The sequence below is a fragment of the Vulpes vulpes genome, chromosome 13 (assembly GCF_048418805.1).
Source record: "Vulpes vulpes isolate BD-2025 chromosome 13, VulVul3, whole genome shotgun sequence".
NCBI classification, from domain to species: Eukaryota; Metazoa; Chordata; class Mammalia; order Carnivora; family Canidae; genus Vulpes; species Vulpes vulpes.
Genome location: NC_132792.1, coordinates 160,411,398 through 160,428,172, shown reverse-complemented (window position 1 = coordinate 160,428,172; position 16,775 = coordinate 160,411,398). Strand labels below are relative to the sequence as shown.

General features: G+C 34.9%; 1 long non-coding RNA gene across 1 annotated transcript; it reads left to right on the top strand.

The window, feature by feature from the left end:
* The first annotated feature begins 8,923 nt into the window (after window positions 1–8,923).
* On the top strand, window positions 8,924–16,014 carry LOC140595028 (uncharacterized). The gene is made up of 2 exons (XR_011996433.1): window positions 8,924–12,961; window positions 15,748–16,014. It is a non-coding gene; the product is annotated as an uncharacterized lncRNA (long non-coding RNA).
* Window positions 16,015–16,775: the final 761 nt, after the last annotated feature.

Below are 16,775 nucleotides of genomic sequence, written 5' to 3'. Positions count from 1 at the left end.
ATGATGTAGAGCAAATTTTTTGGCAAAACTTGGTGACCAAGTAAACTTCAGTAAATCTGTCAAAAGCATACATGGGAGAGAAAAAGGAACCATTATACCCATAGTATAGGTAAAATCATTCAAAATCAGCTTGATCATAAAAACTTGGTAAACTAAAAAAACAATTGGAGGCTTTCGGGAGTTTGAATGCACTTGATTCAATTTTGCACACTATGTCTGCCTATCCCAGCATCAGTCACCAAGAAGAAGATAGTCATCTGCAAGTGAACAATTGAAAGAGGAATATGTCAAAAGATAATTGCATCAGAGATAAATAGGCAAGGAAGACTTTATTCAAAACTATTGTAAATAGAGAGATAGCCTGAATTCAACTCTATTGAAACAAAAGACGGGAGGTTAAATTTAAGCATTGATGTGATTTAGTGAATGAGTACTGAAGGATTTTAAGAGGGACACTGGTCAATGCAAAGCTATACTGTGTTTGCTAAGTAAGGTTAAGCTCCTACCCTCCCACAGCAAAGGGGGGATTTGGAGTGCAATCTTTCTTGATGATTACATTTTAAAAGGATGGCTCCTAGATCCTTGAGAAAGACATTTCTGGGTTTTACCAAATAAACCTAGCATGAGGCTGAGAAAATATTTACATCTTAAAGGGGCACAGGTAAAATTTTCAGTCGAAAGTTTTATCAAGTAAATGCTCTAAGAAAAGGGAGATCCAATGCCTGAAACCAGGAAGAAATATGTCAAAAGTTCAGGCAAGCTAAGAAGCACACTAAGGCTATCTTGATCAGATAATAGGATTTGTTCAATTAATATGGACATAATAGAAGAAAACAAGGAAAGTGATATAAGAGCTAAAGAGAACAGACTCATTATCATGCGTAGTAAAATATAATAGGATAAAAGAGAACCAGTTCTTATCTTCAGGGAGTTTACTTACTAGTAGGAATATGATACACACACACTCACACACACTAATAACTTTACAGTAAGGCAAAATGGAATAAGGATTATTCTCAAAAGTGTTATAGAAGCCAAAGGGATAATGGCTTTCAGAATGATTTCATGAAGGTGGGTGGATAAAAAAATATGAAAATTAATTAGAATTTGGTGAAAAAACAGAGTATAGCATCCAAAAGAACTGATTTACTTCCCAGTAAAAATTTTTATGGGAATACAATTTTTAAAATACAATTTAAAAATGTCGAGGCTCCTGAGGGGTGCGTTCTGTTAAGTGTCTGCCTTTGGCTCAGGTCATGATCCCAAGGTCTTGAGATTGAGCCCCACATTGGGCTCTCTGCTCAGCAAGGGGTCTGCTTCTCCCTCTTCCTCTGCCACTCTTGCTCTTGCTCTCTCTCAAATAAATAGAATCTTTGAAAAAATTAAAAAATTAAAAAACCTGAATGTCTGTGGAGATTCATCTTAACATCTCCATTTATTTATTTATTTCAAAAATTTCCGGATGTGTTATACTTTTGTTAGCCATTTTGGATTCAAAGATAATACTATATCATCCCCTCAGATAACTTATAGATTCATAGGAAAACTGCTATATAAACACATAATACAGAAAGAAAGGGTAGATGCTGTAATAATGGTAAATAATATAGAGACACATCAAAGAAGGGAGTATCCATGCCTTTACATCAGAAAAATTTCAAAGAGGTTGAAGCATTCAGAGGACAAATGCACTTTGTAAGAAATATTCTGGCAAATCAAAATAGGAAGAATACAGAAATTAGCAAGTCATGGGTAAAAGGGAGGTTGAAACAGGTAATAATAGAATGCAGTTTTAATTTTTGCTTTCTTCTAATTCATTCTCCAAAATGCATCTCCAAATATGATTTAAGCTTTTATCTTTCTATCTATCTATCTATCTATCTATCTATCTATCTATCTATCATCTATCTATCTATCTATCATCTATCTATTTGAGAGAGAGAGAGAGAGAGAGAGAGAGAATATATGAGCAGGAGAATGGGCAGAGGGGGAAGGACAGAAAGAGGGAGAATCTCAAGCAGACTCCACAATGAGCATGGAGTCCTACACAGTGCTCATTTCAGAACTTGGAGATTATGACATGAGCTGAAACCAAGAGTTGGATGCTTAATCAGCTGAGCCACCAAGGCATCCTGGAAGTGATTATTTTAAAATATCAATGAGATCATGTCACTCCTCTGCCCTAACCATTCTGTGGCTTTCTGTTGTATTTTAAATAAAATAAAGGTTCATTTTCTTGGCATGCAAGCTCTCTTCATATTTTTCCAACCTCCAACTTAAACTCATTTCTAATGCTACTAATTTCCAAATTCCCTGGCCTGGTTTTAATTTCTAGCATGTACCACACCCTATATATATATATAAAGGATAGATAGAATTAGAAATTCATCACTTTGCAACCACTACTCTAATACTCTAATGATTATATCAAGCAAGAATTATCAATGTATTTAAAAAACATCTTGTGAGAGCTTGATAGGTGTATTTATTCCTAAAGTTATTCCTAAAGTTAAAATCATCACCCCAAGTGTTATTTGTTGATTTCAAGATGAAAAAAAAATCATAAATTTGCAAAGGAGAGAACAAATTGTCACTTCCTGAAGCAATTTATCAACCACTAATAATGGCTGACCAGACATTATGTTTGTCTAGATAGGATGCAGTAGACACCCTGACAAAATGCTGAATGTAAATTTAATATACCTTCAGATTTCATTTCTAGTTTTCAGGAGATATAGGAGTTGGAGCAATAAAATTAAGTGACACCACAAAGAAGTAAGGTAGGTAATTTTATAAAATAATTGATCTGGTCTTGTCAAGTCAACACTATAAAAAAAGAGCCTTTTTAAAAAAAATAAAAGATATTAAAGAAAATAATAACCAAATGCGATACAGATATAAGCAGCCTGATTTGAACATTGAGTGTAAAAGGACACTTTTTAGACAATTGAGAAAATTTGAAATATGGAACTATTAATAACACTATTAATAGTGTTATATATAATACTAAAGACTACTGTGGTTTCAAAACATGTCGTCAAGTTTATTGGAAATTCTTCCCATTGAGAATTAGGGCGTATGTCCCCTCCCCCGATATGGGTAGGCTTAGCGCTGAGTAATCACATGGAGCAAAAGAATCACTTAGCTAAGCACTGCTCAATTTCTTGATCCAGAAATGCATGAACATAATGACTTGGCTATTGTTTTCTACCAATAACACATAAAAGAAAGGATTTTTTAACAAAGAGTATATGACTGGAATGATTAACAGTTGTTAACTTTTTAGGTGGGTAATGGGACTAGGGTTTTGAAAATATACTTTTTATTGGAAAAACCAAAAAATTTACTTAAAGGTAAACTGTTTTTATATTTAGGATATGGATTAATGAAGCATATCTAACTTATAAATATTAGATTTATTTTGTGCATATATGAGAGTTTTTGAATCATACTCTGCATATCGTTTTTTGAAAAGTTTATAGTACTTTTAAAGATCATCTACTGGGTAAAAAGTAAAGATTTCTGTTATAAATTAAAGCAGAGCAGGGGAGGAGAAAATTAAGGCTCCTTTTAATTTTAATACAATCTTAGAAAAAAGTAAAAACATCAGATTTGAAAAGGAGTTAAAAGATAGACTTGAGAAGAACTAAAAGTAGAATGAAAAGTAGGAGATCAAAGAGATTCTCAAAAAATACAATAAAATCACTTTGTACTGTAATGATGTGTTTCACGTGGGTGTACCCTTCCACGGGTTTATGAAATCATTTGAGTAAGGATATTATCTTCAACTTTGTATTCCCCAGGGTTAGCATATTGCCTGCCATGCTTAGGGCACTCAGTAAATGTCACATAGAAGAAGAAAAAAGTTGTGGAAATTGGAATAAAAAAAAAACTGTATATATTAGTCCAAAAATTCAACATCACATTTATGAAGGTGGATGCATAGAAGGTTATGCGTCTCTATTCAGGGTTCTGTGCCCTGTTCTGTCCATGTTGAAGTGGATATTACAAATATACCAGACATGACCTTCAAACTGTGGAATGTATGATTGGAAATGAGGAATGGAGAGAGAAAAATAAACATTATAAATTAAAGTAACTTTACCTCCCATTTGAAACAAATACAAATATTTTTAAGCCACATTATTATTAACTCACCATGTTAAAAAAAAAGAACTGATACTTGGAGATAATTTTAACTATCTTAGAAAATAATGTTATAGAGACAGATAAACTTTAAAAAGTGAATTATGATAATAGCAATCATCACCATTACTGGCAATTATTGAGTATCAGGTACTTTACAATCATTATTGCTAATATATAACCCATTTCTGCAAATGATGCATTATTTTCATTTTCAAGATAAGGAAATTAAAGGTCAGGGGTTTAAGTATCATGCCAAGAATTTCACATGTAAAAATACTTCAGTACAAGTCACAACAGTAAACAAAAGCTACACTTAATAAAATCTCCATTTCTCCAAGATAAAATTGAGTCATGGAATCATGCAGTTCATAAGGGGCTAGTGTTTGAGGTTTTTCTGACTCCAAAATACTTGGCAATAAAATCAAAGTGTAAGCCAATCTTCAATATGAGATCAAATGATGCTAACTTACATACACACACTTGTAGTTGTATTACCAAAAAGATCCCTGGAAAAATGAGAGGAGCTGATAGATTTTTTTAATATATATATATATTTTTTTCCCTTGTATATATATATACAAGGGAAAATAGAGGTTCTATAATGCAATGTGAACGATGTTAGTTTTTCTGATCCTGCTATGGTAATAGCTGAAATTAATCTCTCAACAGCTGAGAAATTTGGCAGAGGTATTTGGAGGCTGAGAATGTCCCTATGAGAACAAGAAGAAATTTTTAAAAATATAAGAGGGGGATCCCTGGGTGGCGCAGCGGTTTGGCGCCTGCCTTTGGCCCAGGGCGCGATCCTGGTAGACCCGGGATCGAGTCCCGCGTCGGGCTCCCGGTGCATGGAGCCTGCTTCTCCCTCTGCCTGTGTCTCTGCCTCTCTCTCTCTCTCTCTGTGACTATCATAAATAAATAAAAAAATTTAAAAAAAATAAAAAAATAAAAAAAAATATAAGAGGAATAATCAAGAATAGAGAATTCCTGTTCACCTTTCCAGCTGTCACAAAATGGTGGCTCATATTTTTAAAAATGATATAAAGAAAATTCCCCAGGGAAGGAATCAAGCCAACAGCTTTGAAGAGTAAAATAGCTGCAGAAATATTTAAAGGAGTACATAGACTGAGAAAGTCAGGGTGAGGACATGGAAGCAGTAATCCAAATGGAAATAACAGGTCTGTAAAGATAGGATGCTGAGAGAAGAGAAAAACAGACAAGAACAAAGACACTTCCTACAGACATCTGAGGTTGTGCAGAGAGAGAGTATGGAGAGTAAAAGGAAAAAAAAGTTGCAGTTTAAGTTGGCACTAAAGAAAAACAATGGTGATACTTGTGCTCCCTAAATGATGGCAGCGATATTTATAAAGGAACTTCAGAAATAGGAAAGAAGGAGTCTGAGCTGATGCAAGGTGGCAACAAAATAATAAGCACTTGCTTATTTATTGGAAATGATCAGTTCAAGAACTAAGTTCAAGGAAGTAAGTACTCTAAAGAAATGTTTTACATATTTAAGCACATCTTACATATGATTTACTACAATATTTAAAAATAGTAATTGCAAACAGAATCTCGCCTTGGTAATTTTTGAAAATTGAAAGACTAAAAGTTGTAGACAATGAAACTGGACCTTGATTTCAAGAATTTTCTAAGCATAGCATAAAACATATGATAGGCACAACGGTAGCAAAGAGAAAAGCTATTGGGTTGAGGAATTTGAAGAGATACCATGCTTTAAGAGGAAAGTGGGAAGAATATTAATTTTATTTCTATGAAGCAAATGTTTGATCAGGAAAACAACAACACAAACAGTTTCTGTTTAAGACCATCTGTCTGAACACTGATGAAATATGTGAAGACTTTTCCCAACAACCCCATCAGCAGCCCATACGCAGTGGTGGGGGATTGTGTGTGAAGGGTGTATAGTGCAAGGTGCCAGAGAAATGAGACAAGCCTGCTTTTATAGCTTCTGTCTGTATGTATGGTCTGGAGACTCTTTTACAAGGAGATTCTCAGGTACTTCCAAGAAAGTAAAATACACAAGTGAAACTGGGACTCTAATATACACTCAAAAATGAATTTTATTTAATGCAGCTGACATTGCTTTTTACAGGAGGAGCACAGGTTGTAGACAGATATGAAGAGAGTTCTCTAGAGAACAGTAGGAAGTACAATTAAACAGATCAAAGTAGCAAAACCATAAATGTGCTACCAGATGCAAAAGTGGCACTGTGAAATGTGACCATGCAGAGAGACTGACTCAAGGAGAACTATTGGCTTGCACTCTGTAGAGAGGACTGTGGTGCAAAACAAAACGTGGAGAAGAAAAGCAAATGAAATTAAGGCAAAATCCACTATTAGAAAGTAGAGCAAGGCTGAACAAAGAGCTTCCAGGGATCATTTTTGTGTGTGTGTCTTAGTTCTATGTGGTCTCCTCACAAGCAGGTTACTCACGCTTCTTCAAGTTCCATTGCACACACAGGAGCAGCTTAACAGAGGGTTACGTACCTGTTTACAGGAGAACAATTACAGTTTATTGTTGTATTTTCCTGTGTCAAAGTGAATTGGAACATTACTTTGGGGAACAAATTTCACATTTCACTAACTCATGTGAAAGCATGAGCAGATAAGAATGCTTTCCGGAAGATAAATTTTTGAAGGCAGAAAAAGGGAAATCTTGAAAAGCATATGGTGAAGTACACTATATGACAGCATAGGAGTATAAAAAGCCACTTAAAAAAGCAAAACCAGGAAAGTATCCTACTTAGAAATAACAAAGGAAATCTCTCTGTATAAAACAGAAATTGATGAGCTTGAGGATGAAGGTATTAAAAACAGTTTTCAAACATCTAAGGGAAGTAGTAGAACAGAGTCAAAATAAAGTGGTCTTTTTGGAAGGAAAAGAAACTTCTGGTTAAAATATATATAATGTTCTGCCTGAGGGAACCAGGAGTGGAGGAGACCAGGGAACACACACTATGAAGTGCTTGAGAATCAGACGGCTCAAGTAATGAAAATAAATAATCGTAATGATGTCACATACACAAACATGCATACATGATAACCTGCTTACGTGATATTTTACGTGAGTTGTTTGATGTTTTTAATAATTCTTCAGTCTAGTTATCTTAATTCCCATGTTGCAGGTGAAAACACTGAGTTTCAAAGAGATCTATCAAGATTTCCATGAAAAAATAGTTATTAATCTCCCTTATCATCACTTTTGCCTATGGACTCCTTATTTATGGAAGTGGATTCCTATATTTAGAATGAAATATAAAAGCTTGGGTTTTTATTTGGCATGTCTTTTTTTAACATTTCTTTCTAAAAATTCTTACTGTATTTTATGTAATTATTGGTCTGCATTTGAAGATAAATCAGGAAATAAAATTTGCTTTACCACCACTAGGTAGAAAAATACTGTGCTAGAAGGCAAAATCATTCACTAGAAGGGCTAACCAGAGAAATTATATCATAAAAATAAAAAATAATAATTAGAAGAGTATTAAGGGAAAAGTGGTAAAAACTGGAGTGAATTCAATTTATGATAATAGATGTTACTTTTTAACATGTTTGTTGGTGTAAAACATATAGGTATAATATACACAGAACTTCTTAACATAGAGGGAATTCCACCTTATAAATAGGCTTCGATTTTCCACCTTACACCATTCTGGCATTGTGTTAAACACTATGAGAGACATGGAGTGATAGAAGAATTTTGTATTCAGGAGTGAATAAAGGGGAGAGGCTGATATGCACAGATCAGGGAATATACTATAATTAACCCTGAACATTTACTTTTCATTAAATTATTCCATTAGCTTTGTATTCGTTCATTCACTCAACAAAGAATTTATATATTTATCTATATAATTATCTATAGCCACTAAGGAAACCAGTATGGACTTTCCATAATAAGTTAAAAATAGAACTATCATATGATCCAGCAATCCTACTTTGGGGTACATATCCAAAGGAAATGAAAATAGCATTATTTACAACAGGCAAGATATGGAAACAATATAAGTGTCACCTAATGGACAAATGGATTAAAAAAAGATGTGATATATATATATATATATATATACATATATATATATATATATAAACACATGATGAAATATTATTCTGCCATGAGAAAGAAGGAAATTCTGGCATTGAAGACAATATGGATCTTGAGGGCTTATGCTAACTGAAATAAGCCAGACAGAAAAAAACAAATACTGCATGATATTATGCATGTGTGAAATCTAAAAAGAAAACCAAACAAAAAATCCAAAACACAGAAACACAAAACTCATAGAAACAGAGAGTAGAAAAGCAGTTGCCAGAGATGGATCCATCTCTGGTAAGAGGGAAAAGAGGGAGAACTTAGTTAAAGGGTACAAACTTTCAGCTACAAGATAAAAGAAGTCTGAGGATCTAATGTGAAACATGGTAACTATAGACAACAACACTGTTACATAATTGAAAATTGCTAAGAGAGTAATGTCTTAAATTTAAATATTCTCACCAAAAACAAAACAAAACAAAACTATCGTACCTCAGGGATAAATTATTAACATTTTTGTGGGCTTCATTCCAGTTTTAATTTTGTATATATACATATGTGCATATGCACACGTGTGTATATCTTGTTATATATATATATATATAATTTAAGGACCCTTTGTCATCTTATAGATCATGAACAGTTTCTTAATCATTTAATAGTCTTCTATAATGCCATTTTAATAGCTGTATATTTTTCCAGTACATGTGTGTATATGTGTACATGTGTACTATTAATTTAATAATTTCTCTGTGTTGGGTATTTACATCACTGTCAACATTTCACTACTATAAAAATGTTGTATTAAGCATACTTGAGGTGAACATGAACATACCTGTAAATTCTTCTTGTGAGGAGTCCCTAGAAGTCTAATTGTTACATATGATATTTTGCACAGTTTTCTGGTTTCTAATATACATTGGTATTTATATTCCTAAATCACACTACAGAAAAATTTGAACTTTTTTTTCAAACCAGCTGTTAAACATGAGTGTCAATTTCTTCACACTCTTGTGAACAATGGGCACAATTAAAACTGTTTTAAACAACAACAAAACAAAATTTAAAAACTAAGGGAGAGTTTGCCCATTTACACTTTTCAAACAAATTCCTACTGGCACATATATCTTTTTCTCTATATATAGTACATAAATCTCTATAGTGTATCTCTATTCTGTCTATAGTATATCTCTATTCTCTCTCTCTCTCTCTCTTTTAAATATTTTATTTATTTATTTATGAGAGACACACAGAGAGACAGAGAGACAGAGACACAGGCAGAGGGAGAAGCAGGCTCCAGGCAGGAAGCCTGACATCGACTCCCTCCCAGGTCACCAGGATCACACCCTGGGCTGAAGGAGGCGCTAAACCGCTGAGCCACCCAGGCTGCCCTCTATTTTTATCTTTTCTCTGTATATTTAATATGTATTCTTATATAACTATTCCTCATTGATGAACCACCTAAGCTCCTTACTCTGAAGTCCTAGGCATATATATAGGTTCCTGTGTTCCACATATTGGTTTCTGGGCTTTCAGTGACTCCGGGTCACCAAACTTTTCTACAATTGTCTGGTGAATTAAGTGGAAGGTATTTCATGAAAGAAAGGTGGGGGATGAAGATGAGAGTGGAAAGGAAGGCTGGTGGAAAAATCTTAGAAGGTGCAAAATTTGGAAGCCACAGGGTTTGTGGCTGCTAGGGAACCTTTTAGTGGAAAAAAAGGTTTATTTGGAGAATAAACCTCTGCAGAGAAGTGGTTCTGATGGAAGCAAAATTGCTAATTCACTCCTGAGCAGAACTCCCCAGACTCAGAGTTAACTAAAGAAAGAAAGAAAAAAAGTTCTACATCTGCTTGCATAAAATTATTTATAACTCAAAGTAGTGTTTGGAATTTCACCAAGAAAAAAATTATTATGGTTAGCGTGTACCCAATTTTCCAATACAAATAAACAGAAAGGGTTTGAGGTTATTAATCAATCATGTGTTGATACAGGTAAGTTTATGCTTATTGTTTTTTTTCCCTGACAAACATAAACTAAGTTACTCTGCAAAAAGAAAAATTGTGATTTGCTCTGAGTTTGCTTCTTGGAATGTGGATTACAGAGATATGTATTCTAATTATTCCCAGTGTAGGGATCTGAGGAAATTTACTGGACACTGGGAAGGAAAGCACAGCATTGTAAGAAAATTGGAGAGTGATATTGTCGTTTCCAGAATTAACATGTCTTATTTCAAAACTGCCCCTAAATTTGTTGGTATGGGAAAAAAAAAAGAGAGAGAGAGAGAGAGAAAACAGCATCTTTTCTGAGGTTCTAGATACCTGGTCCTGTCACTCAAAATACAGGTAATTATAATTATAATTTGAGAAAGTTAAATGACCTGGACTTCCTGGTAAGGCCTGTTTCTCTATCATTTGTAATAAGCATTCTATGGTAAGACGTCGTCCAATATTATATCAATGGATTTTTTTTTATCTATTCCTGCTATTTCAAACAGCAGTTCTAATTCTTAATGGTGTTACAGAGAAAACAAAAGTCCCTTCCCATAAACAAGAAATTTTCAACCTGATTTTTAAGCGGACTGCTAATTGGAATATAAAGCATATTAAAATATGATGGGGACTCCAAGTGCCAGGAAAGACCAAAAGGGGGGCAAACTATTGGCTTATACATCAAATCTCAGGATACATCTTCAGCAAAAATCAAGGTCTCTGTGTATTTATGTGTATTTATGTGTGGTTTGAACAAGAAGACATCATCCTAATTCAGAGCATAACTTTTTACTGAAGGAAAGTAATTTCTTTTTCAGTCATTAACCAAATAATAAATGATTTAAATAGGAGGTATTTAGATCCTGTTCACAGGTATGTATGTAGAGACTACCTATTTGAAAACAAGCCCTTTTTTGTGGGTTGAAAATCTTTTCAACCCACAAAAATAAGCCAATCTCAATATTCTAACTACTCTTTTGTCTTTTATGCTAGCTGTTTTGAGATATATTTCATTAAGGTGAGTATTTTTCTCAAACGGATAAAATGAGTGAATAATGTTGGAAAGCAAGGGCAAAAGTGGCAATTATTTGAAAAAATGGCCAGTAGGGTGAATTAAATAGTTATATATATATATAATAAAATGATCAATGATTTTTTGGAAAGAAAATTTTTCATTTTCTGATGTATGATTCTCTGTAATCTCTATTCCTAAAAAGACTACACCTATAAATGGGGCTTCTGTGCCAGCAGCCAAACACTTCAGATTTCTTTTTTTTTTTTTTTAAACTACAGGTCACAATCCAGAGTGTAAGTGTGAATGTGTGTGTGTGTGTGTGTGTGTGTGTGAGAGAGAGAGAGAGAGAGAGATGACAGAGACAGAAACAGAGATAGAGAAAGAGATAGATAAAGAGAGAGAGAGAGAGAATGAGAGTGAGAAGGGGTGGAAGGAGAAAGAGAAAATATTTTGTTGCATTCCCCTATACAATGCAGTGCATCTTTGTTCTTTATTTGATTGCTATTTTATTTTCCTCCTCTCCAGTACCACATCGCTTTTTGTTTCTTTTTTTCCTCTGGGTATCTATATGTCGGCATATCTAACAACACTTCTTCACATTTGAAAGATGAGAAAATTACTAAATCCACAAGTCCTTATATCTCATATAGCATCTGGCTTATATGGTATCTAGCAAATGAACCTAAACACCTTTAAGAGCTTAATAGTCTCTTTTTCTCCTAAATTTTAAAATTATTTCACAGTAAAACATTTTGGTATTTGGGAATGCATTTTAAGCTTCCCATTGAAAATCACTGAATGTATATCCATCACCTCTGTATAACAAACTAAGCCAGAATGTTTTATAATTACTATTAAAATGGAAATCCCTAAGAACTAAAAATTTGAGATTTCCTTCTGTAAAACTGATTAATTAAAATTTTGATCCTGAGTTTTCCTGATTTAATTTTTTCATAAATAGACAAATAGATATTTATATGATCTGCCAACTTCAGCTTCAGTATCTAGGGGGAAAAAGTTGCCAGACCGGCATGTAATAATCATATTGGTCAATCTAGCTTGATTGCTTTCTTCCAGCAATGGGCAGTTGTAATTTCCTATCACATTTATAGTCATTATATTTGAGAAAGGGCAAAATAGGTTAATGAAATCATTATAATTTCATTCAAATGATATATATTTTTAAAGCTCAATTAAAGAAACAGATACCAGGGCACCACATTTTATTTTGCCTTATGGAGACCACTTTGCTGTAGTACCTGTAAAAGATACTGAAAAAAACACATTTACCAGTGCTGAAATGACTGTGAAGTCATTATCATTACTAAACATATCCATAAAGTAAATTTATTGTGAAAAGGGATGATGGGTTTTTTTTTGAAATTCATTTGTTTTCATCTATTCAATGCATGTTTTATCAAATTCTGCTCCTTTTAAGATGGCATAACTGGTTTTAAAAGATTACTCAGAAGTTAGACTAAGCCGGAATTTAACATCATTGCTTATTATTTGTTTGATTTTAAGCAAGGTAATAAGTTTCTTTAATGATAAGTTTCTTTGTAAGATGGACATATTGATGTTACTATCCTCATTGTAATAAGGGAAAGAAATAAATATAAAATTACAGCGACTGATATACAAGATGTTAATAAATTTTATTATCATTTTTATTGTTATTATTATGTTGCAGCCTTTAGAGCTGTGGAACATGAAGAGTTGAATAGTATATTCCCTTCCCCTCAGCTTACTGGTGTCCAGGTAAGAAAGCAGAGAGATAATATTAATATGGTAATATTGTGTCAAGATATGACCTAAACACACTTTATCTAAATTAACTCACTTATATTGTCAATGATTGTATGAGGTGAAAATTGTGGGTGTCCCCATTGTACAGACAAAGAAATAGTATCTCCAAGTTATACAGCTAGTTAAAGCTGAGTTGGGGGGCAACTGAGTGGCTAGGGGTGCCTGAGTGGCTCAGTTGGTTAAGCGTCTGCCTTCAGCCCAGGTCGTGATCTCAGGGTCTTGGGATGGAACCCTGCATTAGTCTCCTTGTTCAGCAGGGAGTCTGCTTCTCCTTCTCTCTCTCCTTCTGCCTCTGCCTACCACTCCTCCTGCTTGTGCTCTCTCTCTCTCTCTCTGTCAAATAATTAAATAAATAAATAAATAAATAAATAAATAAATAAAGTCTTTAAAAAATGCTGAGTTGGTATATGAATCTAGGCAGTCTGGATTCAGAGTCATTGTCTTTGTGTTTGTTTAATCCTTAACATTATAACTGTATGCTTCCTAATTCATACTACCTATGAACCCTTGATTCTTTGGATTAGAACAATACCTAGAAAAATCTGAGATACTTCAGAATCTTTCTATCAGTACTCTATTCATGGCTATGAAATCTCAGGTAATAACCATAATTTCTTCCCATAAATGAAAGAGAAATGGCTGTCCCCAACCACATTCAGTGTTTTTCTTCTAGTTATAACTCAGCCATCAGGATATCGGTCTCTGCACACAAAATAACCCAAATTTCCAGAGTGATAAGGAATTTCTCCATATTTTACAATTATTCTAACATCCCTTCCCCAAGATAAGCAAAATCCATAAGGGCATTCGGCCATGACCTTTCCCCCAAACACTACTGCTCCTTCTGGCACAAATAATCCATGTTCTTCACCCAAGTCATTTATTGCACATTTGCTCTGGACCCAGCAGCAGGAAGATAATGAGAGAAATTCAACGCTACTATCCCCACCTCCTGGAAGCTTACAACCTTTTTAAACAAATATGCAACCATAATGTATGACCTCATTATGGCATCATGAAAAAAGAATAATATCTATGTCCAAAACAAACTTGCATATATGTAAAATGGCACTTGGTTATAAATATAGTGCATTCTGCTTATTTTAGAATTATTTTCTGCCCTCACTCAATGATAAAGAATCCAGACATTTTTCATTTCCATAGTGGGGCAGGGGAGGCATAATTCCTATTTCATCCTTATAGAGAGAATGTATTTTCTGGGGAATTCCAGGTTTATGGGAGTATATTTTGACTTTAAAAGAAAATTGTTTCTCTCTTGGCAACACTTTAGACACCAAATATGTAGATTTTCCACACCAAGAAATTCTCCAATTTTCTGCAGATACCAATTACATGTCCTACAATTTATTTTAATTCCGTTACTAACTACCCAGGATCAGTATGCAGACCCTAATGATTAAAGCTTCAGACTGTCCCACCTCAAACACCAATCACAAGTAGTGGGTCCCCAGGTTACCCACATTTTTGCTGGAATTGGCTACAATCAGAGATTCTTTTTTAAAAATAATTTATTTATTTGTTTGTTTGTTTGTTTGTTTTAGAGAGAGCACACATACGCACAGGTGGGTGTAGAGGGAGAGGATCTTTAAGCAGATTCCCAGTGAGCACACAGCCTGACATGGGGACTACATCTCACAACCATGAGATCATGATCTGAGCCAAAACCAAGAGTTGGTCACTTAACCCACTGAGCCACTCAGGAGCCTCTACAAATCAGGAATTCTTATCCCTCCTCAGGTCTGATAGTTTACCATAATGGCTCACAGAGCTCAGATAAACACTTAATTTGCTATTACCGGTTTATTATAAAATATACTATAAAGGATAAAAATGAATAGCAAAGAAGTGTATAGGGGGAGCTCCAGAAGACTCCCAAGATGAGGAGCTTTTTCCCTATAGAACTGGGGTGCACCACCCTCCCAGCATGTGGATGTGTTCAATAACTTTGAAGGCTCTCTGAATCCCATAGCTTAGGGATTTTTATGGAGGCTTCATTGCATGGGCATGATTAATCATTAACTCAGTCTCCATTCCCTTTCCCCTCCCCAGAGGATGTGAGGATAGGGATGAGAGTTTGATGCTTCTAACCATCACTTCATCTTTATGGTGACCAGCCCACATCCTGAAACTATCCAGGAATCCACCAAGAGTTCCCACACTAGAACAAAAGATACTTTATCACATAGGAAAGATCAAGGGATTTAGGAGGACTGTGTAAGGTATTCCTATCACCCCATTACTCAGAAAATTACAAGGATTTCAGGAAGTCTGTGTCAGGAACTAGGGACAGACACTACATATATATTTCCTATTATATCGCAGCCTCTTCACCATGGTTAGATGCAGTAACCATAAAGGAACCCTGCTCAGCTCTAACTTCAGAAGAACTTGCTGGAAGATTTCGTTTATTTGATAACCTCCAGCAGCCATACCTTCAGCTAAGTCATTACATTCATAGGAGACTGTGGTTTTTACTGGCTCTCTTAGCTGTTGATGGAGCACAAGGAAAGAGGAGAGTAATTTTGGTTGATGCAGGACTCTTCTAACAGTAAATCTTTGCTTGGAGCTTTTTGTAGGGTTGATCAAGACTTTCTGAGAACTATACTTCATCCTAAGTCTCTTCCCCATCCAATCATTGTCTTTCTTTTTCTTTCAAAAATCATTGTTTAAAGCTCCTTCTCCCTATCCTTACTCTCTCCCCTATTTATCTTTCACAGTTGGTTATGTTATCCTCGTGTCTATTTCCACGAGGATCCAAACTGTCAGCAGGTCTTCCATTTTATTTGTGTCCTATAAGAAACATGAAATGAAGTCTGCAAACCAAAGTGAAAGCTCTCTCAGTTGAACAAAAGAATAGCTTCAGGGATCACCTACATCATTGGCTTCCCATTTTCATGTAAGTTTTGACATAAGTACTGTGTACTTACCTGTGGTATCAAGAATGCACTTAATATTGAATTACAATTAAATATGCTACCCATTAACTTCAGTTTTTACTGTGATTTTGTTCATGTATTTTGAGCAGAAATGTGGTGGAGGCTTAATCTACTTTCTTCTCTGATAATTTATAACTACATGCTAGCTCTCACAACTGAATGGAATTAAAAATAACATTACCAGATGATTAAAGGGAAACAAACAAAAATTGCAACTATTTTAAAGTGGTGGTTCTGGACTTTTTGTTTGTTTGTTTTTTGTTTGTCTGAACCTAGACTTCTGATAAGGGCAAAAAACAATCCTTTTTAAAATAATCTTTTCCAAAGATCAAATAATTTTCAAGGATGAAAATGAACAAATTCATAAATCAGAAAAAAACACAAGCAAACCGGGATGCCTGGGTAGCTCAGTGGTTAAGCGCCTGCCTTCGGCTCAGGGCATGATCCTGGAGTCCAGGGATGGAGTCCCACATCAGGCTCTCTGCAGGGAGCCTGCTTCTCCCTCTGTGTCACGCGCGCTGGGGGCGACAACCGTCCAGGGATGAGAGTAAGGGAATGAGGAAAAGAAAAGAGACATAAACAGAGTGGGAGCAGGGGGACATATGGCCGGATTCAGCCACAATGCCAACTTTATTTGTATTATTCACTCTTTTATAAAGCAGGGTTGTTTAACAAGCAGGATATTTTAAGCTTAGTTCTCCAGACATGTCCTTTCACAGTAGACAGCAACAGTATGCGTCCTTGAGCCACAAGCCTTCAACAACAAGGGTGAGACAGGTGGGCCGGGGTTGGAAGAGTCAACAGAGAGC